At 41.0% G+C, this 20,997-nt stretch overlaps 1 protein-coding gene across 1 annotated transcript in view; it reads right to left on the reverse strand.

The window, feature by feature from the left end:
• stk38l (serine/threonine kinase 38 like) overlaps nucleotides 1-1,842 on the reverse strand; it is a 57,155-nt gene extending 55,313 nt beyond the window's left edge. Inside the window, exon 1 of the mRNA XM_060903873.1 lies at nucleotides 1,602-1,842. The gene's annotated coding sequence lies outside the window, so the exon portion shown is untranslated. The remainder of the gene's footprint in view (nucleotides 1-1,601) is intronic.
• Between the last annotated feature and the right edge of the window lie 19,155 nt (nucleotides 1,843-20,997).

The following is a 20,997-nucleotide window of genomic DNA, read 5'->3' on the forward strand; positions in this document are numbered from 1 at the left end:
GGGCGGGGTGTTGACAGGTGGTCCCTGAATTTTTTTTTTTGGGGACAAAGTGGTCCTTGATCTGAAAAAGTTTGAGAAACACTGCCTAGAGCATAAGATGCATTTCAGCTTCTGAACAGGTGTTGATTTTGCCACAATACTGACATCTAGTGGACACGTAGGTGAACAACCACATTAAAACAACATGTCAAGTATGAGATTGAACACAGGCTACATATTTCCCCCCCAATAAGTAACCAGAAGCTTACAAAAAAAAAAAAAATAAATAATAATAATAATAATACACGTGACCATTGAGTAAATCAAGGTTATTTCATTTCTTAACCTCAGCTCATCCAAGGCAGGTGCAGTGGGGGTTGTTTCAGTGAATGAAGTGCTATCACCCAGTTTTAAATGCTTTTCTATGGAATCAATTTTGTGCCAAAATGTTCATACAATACTTTTGAAATATCAAACAAAAACGACAAATCAAAATACAAAAAAGTCCATTTTTTTAGACTGGCAAACAAATTATTCGTGTAATCGTGCAAAATATCAGTCTATTACTCTTCAGAAACCTTTTATTTTTGTTCCGCATCTTTCTCAGTTTTGTTTGACGTAATTTATTTTGGTTGCGATTCCAGCTTTCCCGTTTGCACTCCTTGACTTTTTGCTTGCAGTTTTGGCACAAACTTCACATGTGGGTGGGCTGTCCAGGAATGCATTCCCATTGGGTAACTTGTGTTTGACTGACAGCTACGCTCAGCCATTCCCTACTCGGATTCTGGCGGACTGTTTGACGAGTGACCGTGTGTTGTACGTGTTGCAGTAGTACACATTACGCAGGTGTTTCATGGCAAGTCAAATGTTAGACTTCGCTCCACTGCCCAATATAATAGCGGTCTTGCTAACGTTAAACACACCTGCATAATGTGTACTACTGCAACACATTTGTCCCGCACTTACACTTTGTTGAATTAATTCAATATCATAGTCGCCACTGAAGTCCACTCGATCCTTGTTTACCGTCAATGGATCGGTCAGTCGTCAAACAGTCCGCCAAAATCTGAGTACGGAATGGCTGAGCGTAGCTGTCAGTCAAACACAAGTTACCCAATGGGAATGCATTCCTGGACAGCCCGCCCACACGTGAAGTTTGTGCCAAAACTGCAAGCAAAAAGTCAGGGAGCGCAAACGAGAAAGCTGGAATCGCAACCAAAATAAATTACGTCAAACAAAACTGAGAAAGACGCGGAACAAAAATAAAAGGTTTCTGAAGAGTAATAGACTGATATTTTGCACGATTACACGAATAATTTGTTTGCCAGTCTAAAAAAAATAAACTTTTTTTTTGTATTTTGATTTGTCATTTTTGTTTGACATTTCAAAAGTATTGTATGAACATTTTGGCACAAAATTGATTCCATATTCAAGCAGACGCCTAAATACACATTATGACCCAATCGGCATTCCATAGTCAGTCAGTGTTTCAATCAGTCTCTCTCTCACACACACACACACACTGAAGCCCTCTGTGCAGGAAACCCTGACTGATCTGAGCTCAGCTCAGCTCCATGTCCTAAACCCGCAGGAGGACCCGGGGATTGCTCGGAAGCTCTTACCTCACTGTCCTCCTTTAGATCAGACAGTTTGCTGGCAACCAGCAGAAAACGTAAACAGTAAACACAGCCGGTCCCGGGCCCACAGTGTGTCTGGATGTTTACCCAAACAAAGCCCAGCAAATGTGCTGAATGTTCCGCTTAATAATCAGCAGAACGGCGTCAGCAGCGCTCCAGACTGTCTCCTCAAAACAAACACACAGTGTGCGTACTGCTATTGCTCTTCTTCTGCGTCTTCTTCTTCTCCTCCTTCATGCCGACTCACTCAAAAGAGCCTCTCACTGCCACCTACTGGATGCTGTGTAAATTTCTCGAACTACATCTATTGGTTTCAGAGTCGCAAATAAAAATGACTTGTGGTGTACCACAAGGTTCAGTTCTTGGACCTTTACTATTCTTACTCTATACAGGCCTAGAAATCAGCGCCGTGCAAAGACCTTTGGAGGGGCAGGGGCTCAACATTCAAAAAAGGGCACTTGGAACAAATTTTTCACACAAGTTAACTTTATTCAAAACTAAATTTCAATTGCAACTGAACATTCTGTGTGTCTTGATAGAATATGTTGTGGACGTCGTCATTCAGCCTTAAGTTTTCGAAGCTGCTAGAATATGTTATTAACGCCGTCGTTCAAACTAAAGTTTCCGAATCTAATGAAATGGATGGAGCAAACGGTTTAAATATAGCCTAGGCGGCTTCATTAAATGATAAACAACCCTACGCATTTACTGTTGTGTTCTAAGCTGCACAATATTGCATGTTCAGATAAGAAATGAAAGGAGACTTTCAGTGTGACCTTACCATGCCGTTCCTCGCACTGTCTCCCACTGTCAACCGCGTGCATGCGCTTTCTGCACGGAGGTTCACTGAATGCATGACGTCACAGATTGATGCCCGCATTTACATAGAAAAACGTTATTTTATAAATCTATAATTTCATATATTATTGTCAAATTGTAGAGAATATTGATGTTGGAGCTAACTTATCTTTTACAAATATAAAAAAAAAACCCAGTCCCTATGAAAAGGGCACTTTGGACAGCAAACAGAAAAGGGGCAGGGGCTAGACCACCTGTAGCACCGGTTCATTGCACGTGGGTGCTAGAAATTCATATATCTTTCCACCAGCCAGCCGGACTAGTTCCCTTCCAAAGTAATTAGCCAAACAGAAAATCAACTCGCCAAAATTTGTTCATCTATGAATTTTACTTCTGTCAAAAATAACGCAAAAGAGAGTAGTTACCATTGTTCATGACTAATGACCACAGAACAGTTTTCCACTTTGCCACAGTCCATTTTAAATGAGCCTTGGCCCAGAGAAGACATCTGCGCTTCTGGATCGTGTTTAGATACGGCTTCTTCTTTGAACTATAGCGTTTTAGCTGGCAACAGCGGATGGCACGGTGAATTGTGTTCACAGATAATGTTCTCTGGAAATATTCCTGAGCCCATTTTGTGATTTCCAATACAGGAGTATGCCTGTATGTGATGCAGTGCCGTCTAAGGGCCCGAAGATCACGGGCACCCAGTATGGTTTTCCGGCCTTGACCCTTACGCACAGAGATTCTTCCAGATTCTCTGAATCTTTTGATGATATTATGCACTGTAGATGATGATATGTTCAAACTCTTTGCAATTTTACACTGTCGAACTCCTTTCTGATATTGCTCCACTATTTGTTGGTGCAGAATTAGGGGGATTGGTGATCCTCTTCCCATCTTTACTTCTGAGAGCCGCTGCCACTCCAAGACGCTCTTTTTATACCCAGTCATGTTAATGACCTATTGCCAATTGACCTAATGAGTTGCAATTTGGTCGTCCAGCTATTCCTTTTTTGTACCTTTAACTTTTCCAGCCTCTTATTGCCCTGTCCCAACTTTTTTGAGATGTGTTGCTGTCATGAAATTTCAAATGAGCCAATATTTGGCATGAAATTTCAAAATGTCTCACTTTCGACATTAGATATGTTGTCTATGTTCTATTGTGAATACAATATCAGTTTTTGAGATTTGTAAATTATTGCATTCCATTTTTATTTACAATTTGTACTTTGTTCCAACTTTTTTGGAATCGGGGTTGTAGTTACCATTGTTCATGACTAATGTGCATTTATTTCAAGACCTGAGTATTTTGATACTGTTGTTAAATACATAAATGAGAACACAGAGCACCATAATATAATATCAACAAATAATAATATATTGTAAAACTTGGCAACTTGGTGTATGAGTATTGAAAGCAAATCTACTTAATATCATGACTATAGCACCCAAAATATGTCCAACATGCTTTCTGTATTTAACCATTTATGAGAGAGAAAGCATTAGGAGCTTCATATTGACTAGGAATCAACTTGAAAAAATTAATTATTCCATAAAAATCGTATCGCAGCCAAGGCCTACCCTGCTCCCACGTTTGCTTATAAGTCCTTTGTCGTTTCTCCTCTTCAGACCGAGGTCGCTTTGTCCCTGTCTCTGGCGGTTTCTGTTCACCTTTCAGAAAATTCCACATCGCAACGTAGCTTTGGCAGATGTAGATGATAACAACAACAAAAACACGTGTTTAAATGGGCGATAATGTGGCCACATCGATTATATGCATGCACAGTAGTGAAAAAACCAACAGCCTGACTCGTACACGATATGATTCGGAATTCTTCGGTATTTTCCGTCCTGCTGATAAACACATCGATTAACACAGACACGGCACACGCTTAATATGTGGCGGCTTTAGTTGACGGTGTGTCTGAATCTTCGCTTCATATATATTTTTTATTTTCAACTTGCCAGCTGGGATGGCTAGTGACAGGAATTACCCGCCAAATGACAAATTAAGTCGCCTTGGGCGACCAGACCACCTCAAATTTCGAGCCGTGCTATATAAATATCATCTCAAATGCCTCCAATATCCTTAAGCTTCATCTCTTTGCTGACGATACTAACATTTTATATGCTAATAAATCTATTAAAGTACTTGAAAGTGTGGTAAATAAAGTGCTAACAAAACTTCATGAATGGTTCACAGTTAATAAGCTAACTCTTAATCTAAAAAAATCGAATTTTGTAATTTTTCTCACTATCATAAAAAAGGATCTTCAATTAATATTAAAATATTTAATAACTCTCAAAACAAATTTGTTTCACTTGAACGTAAAAAGTATGTCAAATATTTGGGTTTAATAATCAATGACAATCTTACTTGGAAGCCTCATATTGACTTTATTTGCAACAAAATAAGCAAGGTTGTCGGCCTTTTGGCCAAGCTTAGACATTTTATTCCACTACATACCCTTATGACATTATATCGCTCTCTGATTCAACCTTATTTAACATATGGTCTTAGTTCTTGGGGACAGGCTTGTAAAACTCATTTAAATAAAGTATTAATCCTACAAAAACGAGCTTTAAGATTAATCCATTTTGTTGATAATAGAGAACGTGCCCTTCCATTGTTTTCCAAAACCAGTATTTGACCAGTGAATCTTCTTTTCTATGAATGTATTTCTAAATTAATGTATGACGTTGTTAATCAGAGTGCACCCTGAAACATTTGTAAATTATTTTCTTCTATTTCTAGTATCCATTCTTATAACACAAGGTCATCTTACTCCAAGAACTTATATACTGAGTATTCTCATACAAATCTACAAAAGAACTCATTTTCCCGTCTTGGTGTTAGGGTATGGAACCAGATTCCAACTTCTATAAGATCTTCATCTAAATTGTCGTTCAAGAAAAAAGTCAGACACCACCTTTTTTCCGATTTAAGTAGATATGGATATGATGTTGACATCTCCAAACTCTTTCTTTCTACATAACTTTATTTTTATATATAATTTATGTACACACACACACACACACACACACACACACACACACACACACACACACACACACACACACACATATATGAGTGATTCCACGCTTATGGGTACTGAAATGGGGACATGAACTTCTTTTTAAAAATTCACCTAAAACCATTTCTTTTTTTACCATCAGGTCACAAAACATGTAATCTTTAATGAATGATATGTTAAAAGATAACTTTAATTTTCTGAGATGTAATAAAAACATATTTATATGCCAAAGTCAAGCCTATGAGTTCCAAAATGATGTCTGTTACATTACTTCTGTTACGATTGTCCATCTCGCATCTGTTACAAATTAATTACAATCTAGCTCTATACCATGTTAATCTTATTGAAAGAATGGGTATGTTTATTCTACTACACGTTTATTAATTATATTTGCTGAAACATCACCTTCCTATGTTTCAAAAAGTAATTCTACATTGTTAAAATTGAGAATATATATGTCCACAACACTTCTGTTACGTTCTGACTTTGGCATATAAATATGTTTTTATTACATCTCAGAAAATTAAAGTTATCTTTTAACATATCATTCATTAAAAATTACATGTTTTGTGACCTGATGGTAAAAAAAGAAATGGTTTTAGGTGAATTTTTAAAAATAAGTTCATGTCCCCATTTCAGTACCCATAAGCGTGGAATCACTCATATATATATATATATATATATATATATATATATATATATATATATATATATATATATATATACAATCTAGCCCTGTGATGACCTGGCGACTTGTCCAGGGTGTACCCCGCCTTTGGCCCGTAGTCAGCTGGGATAGGCTCCAGCTTGCCTGTGACCCTGTAGAACAGGATAAAGCGGCTACAGATAATGAGAATGAGATATACAATCTTAGTTTTAACTTTAAATATTATTTAATACCATGCATGAATTATCATTATGATAAGTATCTCTCTCTCTCTCTCTCTCTCTCTCTCTCTCTATATATATATATATATATATATATATATATATATATATATATATATATTTTTTTTTTAATGCTATTGAATGATATATTACTGTACCTTTATATCGAATAACAAGTATTGTCTCCTCTTCTTCTTTTTGTTACCAAATAGTTGTTAATTTGTCAAGTATATATATATATATATATATATATATATATATATATATATATATATATATATATATATACCGTAAAATACCAAATAATAGCCCGGGCGATTATTTGTCTCAATCACGTAAGAGACCCGGCGCGTATTAGAGACTAGGCGGCTATTTGGAACAGGCGATTAATTCCTTCTTCACAAACACCTTCCCCAAAATCTACCTCAAAACGGGGAAAAAAATCATTCTCAGATAGGCCTACTTTTAACCAGTATAACTTACAGTTTGTTTAGAGTTAGATTACAGATAGCACGGTGCCGACTTCGGGGAATTTTGAAGACGCAGAATGCATCTTCGCATGGCACAGTCGGGGTGGATAAAGGATAAATCACACACCTTTTCCTGTTAATGACTAGTTAAGCGCATGCTTTACAAAATAATCAAGAAACCACACCATTGTCTGTGCGCAGCACTGTGATTTAATTACTCTGCAAAGTTATGGTCACTTGCTATCACCCTCACCCATGCAGCCTCCACCCTTTGCGCTTCGCGATGTCTGTCAATCTGAAATTGCATGGAGGGCGCGACGTTGATGCAACATAATTAGGGTGCGAAGTGTCAAACCAAAGGGTTTTTTCTTATGCTGAAAAATAAGTGACCTGCAGTGGCTACATACTGTCATCTTGCATTCTCACGTTTCTCTCCAAGACGTCTCCCTATTTGGCGGATATGAGCCTATTCCCCGAGTGAGTTGGTACGGTGGCTCGACCCCGTAGAAAACTTAAAGTTCGGATGAAAGTTAGTTGAATAGGTTACTGACTTGTAGGCCTACATGTTGCCTGCCTGACGCGTGCTTCTGCCCAACTTGCACGACAGATTACTTGTTGAAAAGGCCCCTTGGATTAGATTGGCCGCGAGCAGACTGAAATGCATGTTAGAACGCTCTCACCTTTTTTGTAAAGCGTCTTCCAGATCCGAATGGGTAAGGGCAAGTGAAATGGTATAAGGTCTTTAATAAAACTCGGTGTGTGCTTTGACGCATGCATTCGGCAATTTAGGTCGTTTAACAGAAGCAGCAGTCCAACCTTGGAAACCCGCAGTCCTCAATGTCACCACACACGCTGGCTTTCGTTGGGTATACCCAAAGGGGTGGCTAAGACATCTGTCAAAAGTTACGGAGTTGCATTCCTCAAGAAATATTACGGTAGACCAAGATTATAACATTGAAATGGCATGTTTATTATCACGTAACAAAATGTTGTAAACAGTATTATAGAAATAATTTCATTCATTCATTCATTAATTCATATTGTTTCGGTAGAAAACTATGCAATGCAAAATCGTTTAAACACCAGAAAACCAGAAAAGTGCTGGGCCTCAAGATTCTAGATAGAACGTTCGGACGCTTTTTTTTTTTTTTAGACCCCGGCGAGTATTCGGAACCGGCCTTTATTTGTCACAACACACGCGTACACCCGGCCGTTAAAGGGAACTCGGCGGTTAATTGGAACTCGGCTATTATTTGGTATTTTACGGTATATATATATATATATATATATATATATATATATATATATATATATATACTGAGTGCAGAATTATTAAATTATTAGGCAAGTGAGTATTTTGACCACAACATCCTTTTAATGCATGTTGTCCCACTCCAAGCTGTTTAGGCTTGAAAGCCTACTACCAATTAAGTATATCAGGTGCTGTGCATCTGTGTAATGAGAGGGGGTGTGGTCTAATGACATCAACACCCTATATCAGGTGTGCATAATTATTAGGCAACCTCTTTTCCTCTGGCAAAATGGGTCAGAAGAGAGATCTGACAGACTTTGAAAAGTATAAAATTGTGAGATGTCTTGCAGACGGATGCAGCACTCTTGAAATTGCGAAGATGTTGAAACGTGATCACCGAACAATCAAGCGTTTCATTGCAAATAGTCAACAGGGTCGAAAGAAGCGTGTGGGGGAAAAAAAGGCGCAAAATAACTGCACATGATCTGCGGAAAATCAAGCGTGAAGCTAACAAGCAGCCATTAGCATCCAGTTCTGCCATATTCCAGAGTTGCAACATCCCTGGAGTGTCAAAGAGTACAAGGTGTGCAATACTGAGGGACATGGCCAAGGTAAGGAAGGCTGAAAAACGACCACCACTGAGTAAGGCACACAAGATAAAACGTCAAGACTGGGCCAAGAAATATCTTAAGACTGATTTTTCTAAGGTGCTGTGGTCTGATGAGATGAGAGTGACTCTTGATGGGCCAGATGGATGGGCCTGTGGCTGGATCAGTAATGGGCACAGAGCTCCACTCCGACTCAGACGCCAGCAAGGTGGAGGTGGAGTACTGCTATGGGCTGGGATCATCAAAGACGAGCTTGTTGGACCTTTTCGAGTTGAGGATGGACTCAAACTCAACTCCCAGACCTACTGCCAGTTCCTGGAAGAAACCTTCTTCAAGCAGTGGTATAGGAAAAAGTCAGCATCTTTCAAGAAGAACATGATTTTCATGCAGGATAATGCTCCATCTCATGCGTCCAAATACTCCACTGCGTGGCTAGCCAGTAAAGGTCTGAAAGATGAAAAAAATAATGACATGGCCCCCTTGTTCACCTGACCTAAACCCCATAGAGAACCTGTGGTCCATTATAAAACGTGAGGTCTACAAAGAGGGAAAACAGTACACCTCTCTGAACAGCGTCTGGGAGGCCGTGGTTGCTGCTGCACACAATGTTGGTCGTGAACAGATAAAGAAATTGACAGAATCTATGGATGGAAGGCTTTTGAGCGTCCTCATGAAGAAGGGTGGCTATATTGGTCACTGATTTGTTTTTGTTTTGTGTTTGAATGTCAGATATGTTTATTTGCAAATCTGGAGTTGTCATATCAGTGTACCTGGTGAAAATAAATAAGTGAAATGGCTACATATTTGGTTTTTATTAAGTTGCCTAATAATTCTGCACAGTGAAAGTTACCTGAACACATACATATTCTCCTAAAATGGCCAAAACTAAAAACACCCCACTCTAACTTCCATACATATTCAGCTTTGATATTTATGAGTCTTTTTGTTTGATTGAGAACATAGTTGTTGTTCAATAATAAAACTAATCCTCAAAAATACAACTTGCCTAATAATTCTGCACTCCTCTGTCCAGTTACCAGACCCCAGTCCCAAAGAACACCCAAGTTCAGTCCAGTGAGGGCTGAGGGCAGAAGACTCACTGAAACCCAGGAGCAGTTCCTCTCCAAACTCACACCAGAGCTGGCACAACAGTGTCGAGATGCCTTCTGCAACATAGCGTCCAGGGCATTCAACTCCAGTGCTGCTGAGAGAGGTCTTCTAGATGAACACTGCCTCACTGAGTACCCAGAGTGTCGGGACCCTCATCGACCTGGCATCAGACACAAACTACATAACGCACAAAGCTGCAAGCAAGTTGAACCTGAGAAGTGAAGACGTTACACTGGAGGTTCATGGCGTTGGAGGGATGAAGGTGTCTGTTGCAACCAAGCGCTATTTGCTGAAGATACGAGTCAGCACCCCAAGAGGGACACTCAAAGCACACCAACTCATCTACTATGGACTTGACAAAATAGCAGAAGTCCACAGACATGTCCCGGCAGAAAAACTGCAGAAAATCTTCTCAGACATCTCCCTGGAAGATCTGGCAAGACCAAAGGAGATCCAACTCCTCATCAGCCACAAAGAAGGGCAGCTGGTACCCCAGAAGGTTCGTTCCGTCGGTGACTTGGTGCTCTGGGATGGCCCGCTTGGCAAAACCATTGGAGGCACACACCCGGACCTCTTTGGAGAAGTCACCTTAACGGCCCACAACTCCAAGACTCACTTTGCAAGATCCATGCGCACTGCAGCTGTCATTGGAGACAAACCTGCTGGTTGCATAGCCCAAGTTGCCAGGCGAGAGACTGCCAGCCTGCCTTCATTCAACCACTTCAAAGAGGAGAGACGTGTCCTCGAAGAGGATGCCTATGTCGATGACATATTGACTTCCCACAACAACCTCGACCACCTGAAATGCCTCACATCCAACATTGAGCAGATCCTTCAAGCAGGAGGGTTCTTCATGAAGCCCTGGATCTACTCGGATCAAAGTGGGAGGAGCGAGTCGAGAGGTGAGAAGATCGAGTCAAACACCATGATCCTGCCAAACCAACTCACCGAAGAGGATAACAAAGCCCTGGGCCTCGGCTACACCGTCGACGATGACAAGTTACATGTCATGGTTGCAGTGAACTTCTCCAAGAAGAAGAAGAAAATGCGCCTCGGCCAGGACTTGTTGAAAGATCGAGTGGGAGGTGTTGCGGCGACCTGCCACAAGGAGTGCCTGAACGCAGGCTCACATGATTGACAGCTGCCTCCGCCACTTCCTGCTACGCTGAATCGCTGCGCTGAACAGGCAGCCAATCACAACGCTAGTTAGCAGGGCAGCCAATCACAACGCTAGTTAGCAGGGCAGCGGACGTTCTAGAACGATAGGCAGAATTGACATTCAGTTTGTAATGAAGCAGCTGCGCAGCAGCTGCAAATAGAATTCGCTACTAACACAAACTTTACAGCACATCAGGGAAAAAAGGACAAAAAAGGCTACCGGTTTTTCACCTTCTAGCTTCGGCTTCAAGCTCCAAGCTTCTAGCTTCTACTTCTGATTCTACCTCTGATTCTACTTCTGATTCTAACGTCAGTTCCACTGAAAACCAATAAAATACAAGACGAGTGGAATCCTGTGTCCGAGTCCTTCCCTTTCAAGTGTGGGAAACCCTGATGCTCACATACACTTGACAGTGAAAAACCGATGCACCAGTGGAAACTGACGACTGCCAGACAACTGCCAGTGAATCACCGCTGCACCAGTGCATCAAACCGAAACCAGTAACCAAGAAGCAAGCTCCACTCGTGCCACAACCCAACAGAGAGAGAAGACACTTCACCTGGGGGCCTGGAGGATAAAGCTTGAAGTCATCTGGAAAAAAGAAACGAAATGGCGAAGTCATTAGAAGAACTGAAAACAGAGCGAACCACAGCCAAAAGACTTTTCTCCCGTCTTGCTAACTGCATTGCAAGAACACACTCAGAGATGACTGTGGAGGAGCTAAAGCAAAACTTCAACAAGCTTACAGCAGAAAGCTCGAGACTCATGGAGGCGAACGAAGAGATTGAGGCCGCCTACATGGCAGAAGCAGCCGCAGCCGCTGTAGAGGACCTGGGCGCCGAGAAGAAAGCCGACCTGGAGAAGATAGAGGCATACTGTAAGCAGAGGACTAAAGAAGCAAAGCTCCTAATTCAACAAACACTCTGGGAATCGTATGGGGAGAAAGAGCTGCCCCTTGCCCTATACATCGCTGAAGCTACCATTCAAAAGTTTGGGGTCACCCAGACAATTTTGTGTTTTCCATGAAAAGTCACACTTTTATTTACCACCATAAGTTGTAAAATGAATAGAAAATATAGTCAAGACATTTTTCTGGCCATTTTGAGCATTTAATCGACCCCACAAATGTGATGCTCCAGAAACTCAATCTGCTCAAAGGAAGGTCAGTTTTATAGCTTCTCTAAAGAGCTCAACTGTTTTCAGCTGTGCTAACATGATTGTACAAGGGTTTTCTAATCATCCATTAGCCTTCTGAGGCAATGAGCAAACACATTGTACCATTAGAACACTGGAGTGAGAGTTGCTGGAAATGGGCCTCTATACACCTATGGAGATATTGCACCAAAAACCAGACATTTGCAGCTAGAATAGTCATTTAGCACATTAGCAATGTATAGAGTGGATTTCTGATTAGTTTAAAGTGATCTTCATTGAAAAGAACAGTGCTTTTCTTTCAAAAATAAGGAAATTTCAAAGTGACCCCAAACTTTTGAACGGTAGTATATATATATATATATATATATATATATATATAGATAGGGCGGCACGGTGGTGTAGTGGTTAGCGCTGTCGCCTCACAGCAAGAAGGTCCTGGGTTCGAGCCCCAGGGCCGGCGAGGGCCTTTCTGTGTGGTGTTTGCATGTTCTCCCCGTGTCCGCGTGGGTTTCCTCCGGGTGCTCCGGTTTCCCCCACAGTCCAAAGACATGCAGGTTAGGTTAACTGGTGACTCTAAATTGACCGTAGGTGTGAATGTGAGTGTGAATGGTTGTCTGTGTCTATGTGTCAGCCCTGTGATGACCTGGCGACTTGTCCAGGGTGTACCCCGCCTTTCGCCCGTAGTCAGCTGGGATAGGCTCCAGCTTGCCTGCGACCCTGTAGAAGGATAAAGCGGCTAGAGATAATGAGATGAGATATATATATATTTGTAAACATGAGTCTGCCTTGATTAGAATCGCGCTATTTGCAGACTCATGTAGTCTATTATTTGTTTATATGTAACTGAAATAAAAGACTGAAGATTGAAGATTGAACCGTCTGTGTGAGGGACTGTTCGCAAATCAGGTAGCAATTCTGCTGCCCGATCTGTACTACGCATGCGCAGCAAGCTTCACGCCATGAAAGCTGAGTGCCCCATGATTCTAACAGACCCAAGACATCATTACTGTTCCTCAGAGGTGGACAGTAACAAAGTACATTTACTTGAGGTCATTTTTTGAGTATCTGTACTTTACTTGAATATTGTTGGGTTTTTTTTTGTTAACTCATGACTTTAACTTCACTACATTTGAAAGGCAAATATCGTACTTTTCACTCCACGACATTTCCATCAAGGTCCTCGTTACTCTGAAGCAGCTTTGAAAGTGGATGTTTTTCCTTTTCTTTTCTAAAATGTGATTTTTTTTTTGTTTCCCCCGCAGGTGACACTGAGACAGCCAGTAATCACTTGGGTCACATCTCGTTTATAAAATCAAGATCATTGATTTCTCAGCAGTGTTATTTGAACACGATCAGTTGATGGCAGAATGGAAGGAGGCGGTTCTTCTGGGGAATGGACGCATTATGGCCCATGAACCCATGTTTTAGTTTTCAAGGATTAAAGATTCGTTTCGTTTTAAACGTTTGCCAAAAACAAACCACATCACAGCCTACAAAAACTCGCCATCCAATCTGCAGAAGCATATCGAAGTATATAAAGATTTTATTCCAAGAGAAAGCTTGCAACAAAGTTGTCTGTGCTTTTAGAGCTAGCAATAACGTTGCAACAGCTATGCAGTCTGGTTAGTCAAAAGACTTTCTATGGATTCACCCGCCAAGTTGCCGTAGCCTTGTCCACAGCTAACGTTAACACATAGCAAGTTAACTTGGACACTGTTAGTTAGCATGTAAACACGGAGTTACACTAACATGAATAATGTTAACTTATCTGAAGTCCTTTCAGAAATGTTTTAGCATAATCGTACTAAATAAAAAGAATGTAGAAATCTTTCTTTTCTAGTAGCGTTAGCTACCCAATATGATTTTGAGTTTGAAAAGAGTTTGCTAGCATGTCAGGTGGAGTTTCACTGACTAGCTAGCTTAACGTTAAACCACCATGATGGCACAGCATGGGTTCATTTTGTGAATTCACATTTATGGCATTAGGTTTTGTAAGCGTTGTGGCAATAACAATACACTGACAGAAAATGTAATTTTAATACTTAAGTATTTTTAAAAGCAAGTACTTCGGTACTTAAGTAAAAATTTGATTGTACAACTTTCACTTGTGGCGGCACGGTGGTGTAGTGGTTAGCGCTGTCGCTTCACAGCAAGAAGGTCCGGGTTCGAGCCCCGTGGCCGGCGAGGGCCTTTCTGTGTGGAGTTTGCATGTTCTCCCCGTGTCCGCGTGGGTTTCCTCCGGGTGCTCCGGTTTCCCCCACACTCCAAAGACATGCAGGTTAGGTTAACTGGTGACTCTAAATTGCCCGTAGGTGTGAATGTGAGTGTGAATGGTTGTCTGTGTCTATGTGTCAGCCCTGTGATGACCTGGCGACTTGTCCAGGGTGTACCCCGCCTTTCGCCCGTAGTCAGCTGGGATAGGCTCCAGCTTGCCTGCGACCCTGTAGAAGGATAAAGCGGCTAGAGATAATGAGATGAGATGAGATGAACTTTCACTTGTATCGGAGTAACATTTGACCAGTGGGATCTGTACTTTGACTTAAGTAATGAAGTCAGGTACTTTGTCCACCTCTGCTGTTCCTTACTGTACATTATCCCATTTTGGAATGGTAGAATAGAGAATGTACCCTGGAGGAAAGTGTAGTCTAATAAAGTGAGAGAAGTTACTTTCAAATTAATCCACAGGTTTAACCCAGTAAAATCCTTCCTTGGGAGACACAAACAAGATATTAATGCTGAGTGCTCTTTCTGTAATAGCCCAGAAGAAAAGGTTTCCCATTTCTTTTGGAACTGTTCTCATACAGTGAGATTCTGGTCTGACATGTTGGACTTTATACAAACTACTTTAATTGCAGACTTTACCTTCTGTTTCAAGGATGTTTTCTTTTGCATATTTGACTTTGGAATGACAGATGAAGAACACGCAGAACATGCAAACTCCATACAAAAAGGCCTTTGTTGGCCACTGGGCTCGAACCCAGAACCTTCTTGCTGTGAGGCAACAGTGCTAACCATTATATATTGCAGTGCTAAAATTTATATATTGATCGACTTAAACACTTCATGAACGCTAAAGCTACTGTATGAGAACTGTTTTGTTATATGTATCCTTTGTGACCTCTTAGGAATGCAGTTAAAGCTTTTTTTCCTTCCCCTGCCTGTACCCCGAAGCATTGTGATATGTTATATATTGTCTTCTTCTCTCTATGTTGCCTTGTATATTTCTCTAAAATTTAATAAAATCTTCAAAAAAAAGTCTAAACGACACAAGAAAAACCCTGCAATACCACCTGATAACTTCGAACTCAGAATTGAAAAGGCATAATGTTAACTAGAAGGGCATTCGGTAGAGTAGAGTTCATACCTCTGCCATGCCACATATCATCCATCCATCCATTATCTGTACCACTTATCCTGTGCAGGGTCGCAGGCAAGCTGGAGCCTATCCCAGCTGACTATGGGTAAGAGGCGGGGTACACCCTGAACAAGTCTCCAGATCATCACAGGGCTGACACATAGACACAGACAACCATTCACACTCACATTCACACCTACGGTCAATTTAGAGCCACCAATTATCCTAACCTGCATGTCTTTGGACTGTCGGGGAAACCAGAGCACCCGGAGGAAACCCACGCAGAACATGCAAACTCCACACAAAAAAGCCCTCTTTGGCCACTGGGCTCGAACCCAGAACCTTCTTGCTGTGAGGCAACAGTGCTAACCACTACACCACCGTATATCATCAAAGTCAAATCACTTGACCCGAGGATAATACTCAAGCTGGACATCAAATTTCATCAAAATCTGTTCACTACTTTTTGAGTTACATTGGGAACAAACAAACAAAAAAATTCTGCATCCACAAACATATTCGGATTTGCATCAAAATCTAATCAATTGTTCCTCGGCCCATGGCTCACCTTTCCTCCAAATTTCATCAAAAGCCGTTCACTACTTTTTGAGTTACATTGGGAACAGGCAAACAAACAGAGGCGAAAACATAACCTCCTCCAGAATGGCTTATGGAGGTAAAAATCTGATTGTGAATAGCATGATCTTAACGCTAAACTTCCAAAATTTTGCTTCTGAGAAAAATACACTTCAGCCATTTAGCACACACTCTTATCCAGAGCGATGTACAACATACTCCAAGCAGCCTGGGGAGCAGTTGGAGGTTAGGTGTTTTGCTCAACAGCCATCCCTGCTAGTCTAGGGAATTGAACCAGAGACCTTTTGGTCCCAAAGCTGCTTCTATTGGAAGTCATGCCATTAGGCCATGACTTCCAATATAAACTGATTTCACTGTACAGGAGCTAAAGTCTTTCTACACACTATATTTATAAAACTCACATTCTCATGAAATGCAGTCATTTTTATTGCACTGACACAAAGCAGCTGTACAGAAATACAGTATATAAATTCTGGATATACATTTTACATAAAGCACCAGTCTAAAGTTTGGACATTCAATGTTTTTTTCTTTATTTTTATTCATTAAAAGTCACTTCTTGGGGATGTCGTGGCTCAGGTGGCTGGGGCGCCGTGCCATGCCATGCCATGCCATGCCATGCCATGGGTCCGGGGACCCGGGTTCGATTCCGGCCCGGGGTCATTTCCCGATCCCTCCCCGTGTCTCTCTCTCCCGCTCATTTCCTGTCTCTCTACACTGTCCTATCCCCCCAAAAAAGTCACTTCTTGTCTTAAAGTAATGATAGATGTTGTTTCTCTTTACTTAGTTGTTTGGTTCTTGATATAATATGGATTACTACAGTTGTGGAATAGGGCTATTTACTGTATTTGTATTATTTATTGTGTACTGTTTGATTTCAAACACATTAAGAAGGTAAGAAACTCATCCACTGAGACTCCTCCACTTTTGACGCGGCACAGCTGTTAATTGAAAAGCATTCCAGGTGACTACCTCATGAAGCTGGTTAAGATAATGATAATAGTGTGCAAAACATCATCAAGGTAAACGCTGGATACTTTGAAGAATCTAAAATATTAAATATATTGTTTATTTTTTAACACTTTTTTAGTTTACCACGTAATTCCATATATGTTCCAGATGTTATTTCATAGTTTTGATGTCTTCAGTATTGTTTTACAACCCCGATTCCAAAAAAGTTGGGACAAAGTACAAATTGTAAATAAAAACGGAATGCAATGATGTGGAAGTTTCAAAATTCCATATTTTATTCAGAATAGAACATAGATGATATATCAAATGTTTAAACTGAGAAAATGTATCATTTAAAGAGAAAAATTCGGTGATTTTAAATTTCATGACAACAACACATCTCAAAAAAGTTGGGACAAGGCCATGTTTACCACTGTGAGACATCCCCTTTTCTCTTTACAACAGTCTGTAAACGTCTGGGGACTGAGGAGACAAGTTGCTCAAGTTTAGGGATAGGAATGTTAACCCATTCTTGTCTAATGTAGGATTCTAGATGCTCAACTGTCTTAGGTCTTTTTTGTCGTATCTTCCGTTTTATGATGCGCCAAATGTTTTCTATGGGTGAAAGAGCTGGACTGCAGGCTGGCCAGTTCAGTACCCGGACCCTTCTTCTACGCAGCCATGATGCTGTAATTGATGCAGTATGTGGTTTGGCGTTGTCATGTTGGAAAATGCAAGGTCTTCCCTGAAAGAGACGTCGTCTGGATGGGAGCATATGTTGCTCTAGAACCTGGATATACCTTTCAGCATTGATGGTGTCTTTCCAGATGTGTAAGTTGCCCATGCCACACGCACTAATGCAACCCCATACCATCAGAGATGCAGGCTTCTGAACTGAGCGCTGATAACAACTTGGGTCGTCCTTCTCCTCTTTAGTCCGAATGACACGGCGTCCCTGATTTCCATAAAGAACTTCAAATTTTGATTCGTCTGACCACAGAACAGTTTTCCACTTTGCCACAGTCCATTTTAAATGAGCCTTGGCCCAGAGAAGACGTCTGCGCTTCTGGATCATGTTTAGATACGGCTTCTTCTTTGAACTATAGAGTTTTAGCTGGCAACGGCGGATGACACAGTGAATTGTGTTCACAGATAATGTTCTCTGGAAATATTCCTGAGCCCATTTTGTGATTTCCAATACAGAAGCATGCCTGTATGTGATGCAGTGCTGTCTAAGGGCCCGAAGATCACGGGCACCCGGTATGGTTTTCCGGCCTTGACCCTTACGCACAGAGATTCTTCCAGATTCTCTGAATCTTTTGATGATATTATGCACTGTAGATGATGATATGTTTAAACTCTTTGCAATTTTACACTGTCGAACTCCTTTCTGATGTTGCTCCACTATTTGTCGGCGCAGAATTAGGGGGATTGGTGATCTTCTTCCCATCTTTACTTCTGAGAGCTGCTGCCACTCCAAGATGCTATTTTTATACCCAGTCATGTTAATGACCTATTGCCAATTGACCTAATGAGTTGCAATTTGGTCCTCCAGCTGTTCCTTTTTTGTACCTTTAACTTTTCCAGCCTCTTATTGCCCCTGTCCCAACTTTTTTGAGATGTGTTGCTATCATGAAATTTCAAATGAGCCAATATTTGGCATGAAATTTCAAAATGTCTCACTTTCGACATTTGATATGTTGTCTATGTTCTATTATGAATACAATATCAGTTTTTGAGATTTGTAAATTATTGCATTCTGTTTTTATTTACAATTTGTACTTTGTCCCAACTTTTTTGGAATCGGGGTTGTACAACTCATTATGTGATGTGCTTTTAACATTTTATTGAACTGATGTGTGTTATGTTTATGCTCATGTTTATGTTTATGCTCATGCACATACACTAAAACTGATGATGGCTAAAAACTAGCAAAAGCCAAAGATATGAAACTCGAGCCCAGTGGCTGATGGGGGCCTTTCTGTGTGGAGTTTGCATGTTCTTCCCGTGTCTGGGTGCTCCGGTTTCCCCCAAAGACATGCAGGTTAGGTTAATTGGTGGCTCTAAATGGACCATAGGTGTGAATGTGAGTGTGAATGGTTATTTGTCTTTATGTGTCAGCCCTGCGATGATCTGGCAACTTGCCCAGGGCGTACCCCGCCTCTCGCCCATAGTCAGCTGGGATAGGCTCCAGCTTGTCAAGACCAAAATCTCACACCACAGAAACAGTTTCTTTCCTACCGCTGCTGGTTTCATAAACATGACTAGTGACCCCCACTTACTCTGCCCCCCACCCACCCACCAGTACCTCAGTTTCCTGGCCCACTCTGCCCCCTCCCCACCTCAATAAACAAGACCAGTGACCCCTTTTACTCTGCCCCCCAAGTTGTTTACCTGGTTTGCGCAGCTGTTTATTTCTCATCCCCATTCTCATTATCGCTAGCCGCTTTATCCTGTTCTACAGGGTCGCAGGCAAGCCGGAGCCTATCCCAGCTGACTACGGGCGAGAGGCGGGGTACACCCTGGACAAGTCGCCAGGTCATCACAGGGCTGACACATAGACACAGACAACCATTCACACTCACATTCACACCTACGCTCAATTTAGAGTCACCAGTTAACCTAACCTGCATGTCTTTGGACTGTGGGGGAAACCGGAGCACCCGGAGGACTCCCCGTGTCCACGTGGGTTAACATGCAAACTCCACACAGAAAGGCCCTCACCGGCCACGGGGCTCGAACCCGGACCTTCTTGCTGTGAGGCGACAGCGCTAACCACTACACCACCATGCCACCCCAGTTGTTTATTTATTTTATCTTATTTTTATCTTGTTTATTTAGTTCTTACTTATTAATATCTTCAAATAGACTGTCTTTATTTAGTATTTATTTGTTTAGCACCTTAACTCCAAGCCAAATTCCTTGTAGTTGCAACAGTTACTTGGCAATAAAGCTTTTTCTCATTCTGAGCTTGCTCGTGACCCTGTACAGGATGAGTGGTTATGGATGATGGATGCATTTTAGAGAAATGTTTGCTGATATATAAATAAGGGACTATTCTGCTCACCAGTTTCCAGAAAGTATCCAACTTCATTACTTAAGTCAAAGTCCAGATCCCACTGGTCAAATGTTACTCCGATTCAAGTGAAAGTTGTCCAGTCAAATTTTTACTTAAGTTAAAGTACTGAAGTACTTGATTTTAAGAATACTTAAGTATTAAAAGTACATTTTCTGTCAACGCATTGTTGTATTATTGCCACAACGCTTACAAAACCTAATGCCATAAATGTGAATTCACAAAATGAACGCATGCTGTGCCATCATGGTGGTTTAACGTTAAGCTAGCTAGTCAGTGAAACTCCATCTGACATGCTAGCAAACTCTTTTCAAACTCGAAATCATATTGGGTAGCTAACGCTACTAGAAAAGAAAGATTTCTACATTCTATTTAGCAAGATTATGCTAAAACATATTTCTGAAAGGACTTCAGATAAGTTAACATGATTCATGTTGGCGTAACTCCGTGTTTACATGCTAACTAATAGTGTCCAGGTTAACTAGCTATGTGTTAACGTTAGCTGTGGACAAGGTGATGGCAAGTTGGTGGGCAAATCCATAGAAAGTCATTTGACTAACCAGACTGCATAGCTGTTGCAATGTTATCGCTAGCTCTAAAAGCACAGACAACTTCATTGCAAGCTTTTTCTTGGAATAAAACTTTTATATACCTCCATATGCTTCCGCAGGTCGGATGGCGAGTTTTTGTAGGCTGTGATGTGGTTCGTTTTTGGCAAACAAAGCAAACATTTAAAACAAAACAAATCTTTAATCCTTTCAGAAAACTGAAACATGGGTTCATGGGCCATGGGTGCATACATTCTCCAAAAGAACCGCCTCCTTTCATTCTGCCATCAACTGAACAATCGTGTTCATATAATGCTGCTGAGAAATCATTGAACTTGATTTTATACAGTCTATGGATGTGACGTGAGCCTAGTGA

Source organism: Neoarius graeffei, chromosome 21 (assembly GCF_027579695.1).
Source record: "Neoarius graeffei isolate fNeoGra1 chromosome 21, fNeoGra1.pri, whole genome shotgun sequence".
NCBI lineage: Eukaryota > Metazoa > Chordata > Actinopteri > Siluriformes > Ariidae > Neoarius > Neoarius graeffei.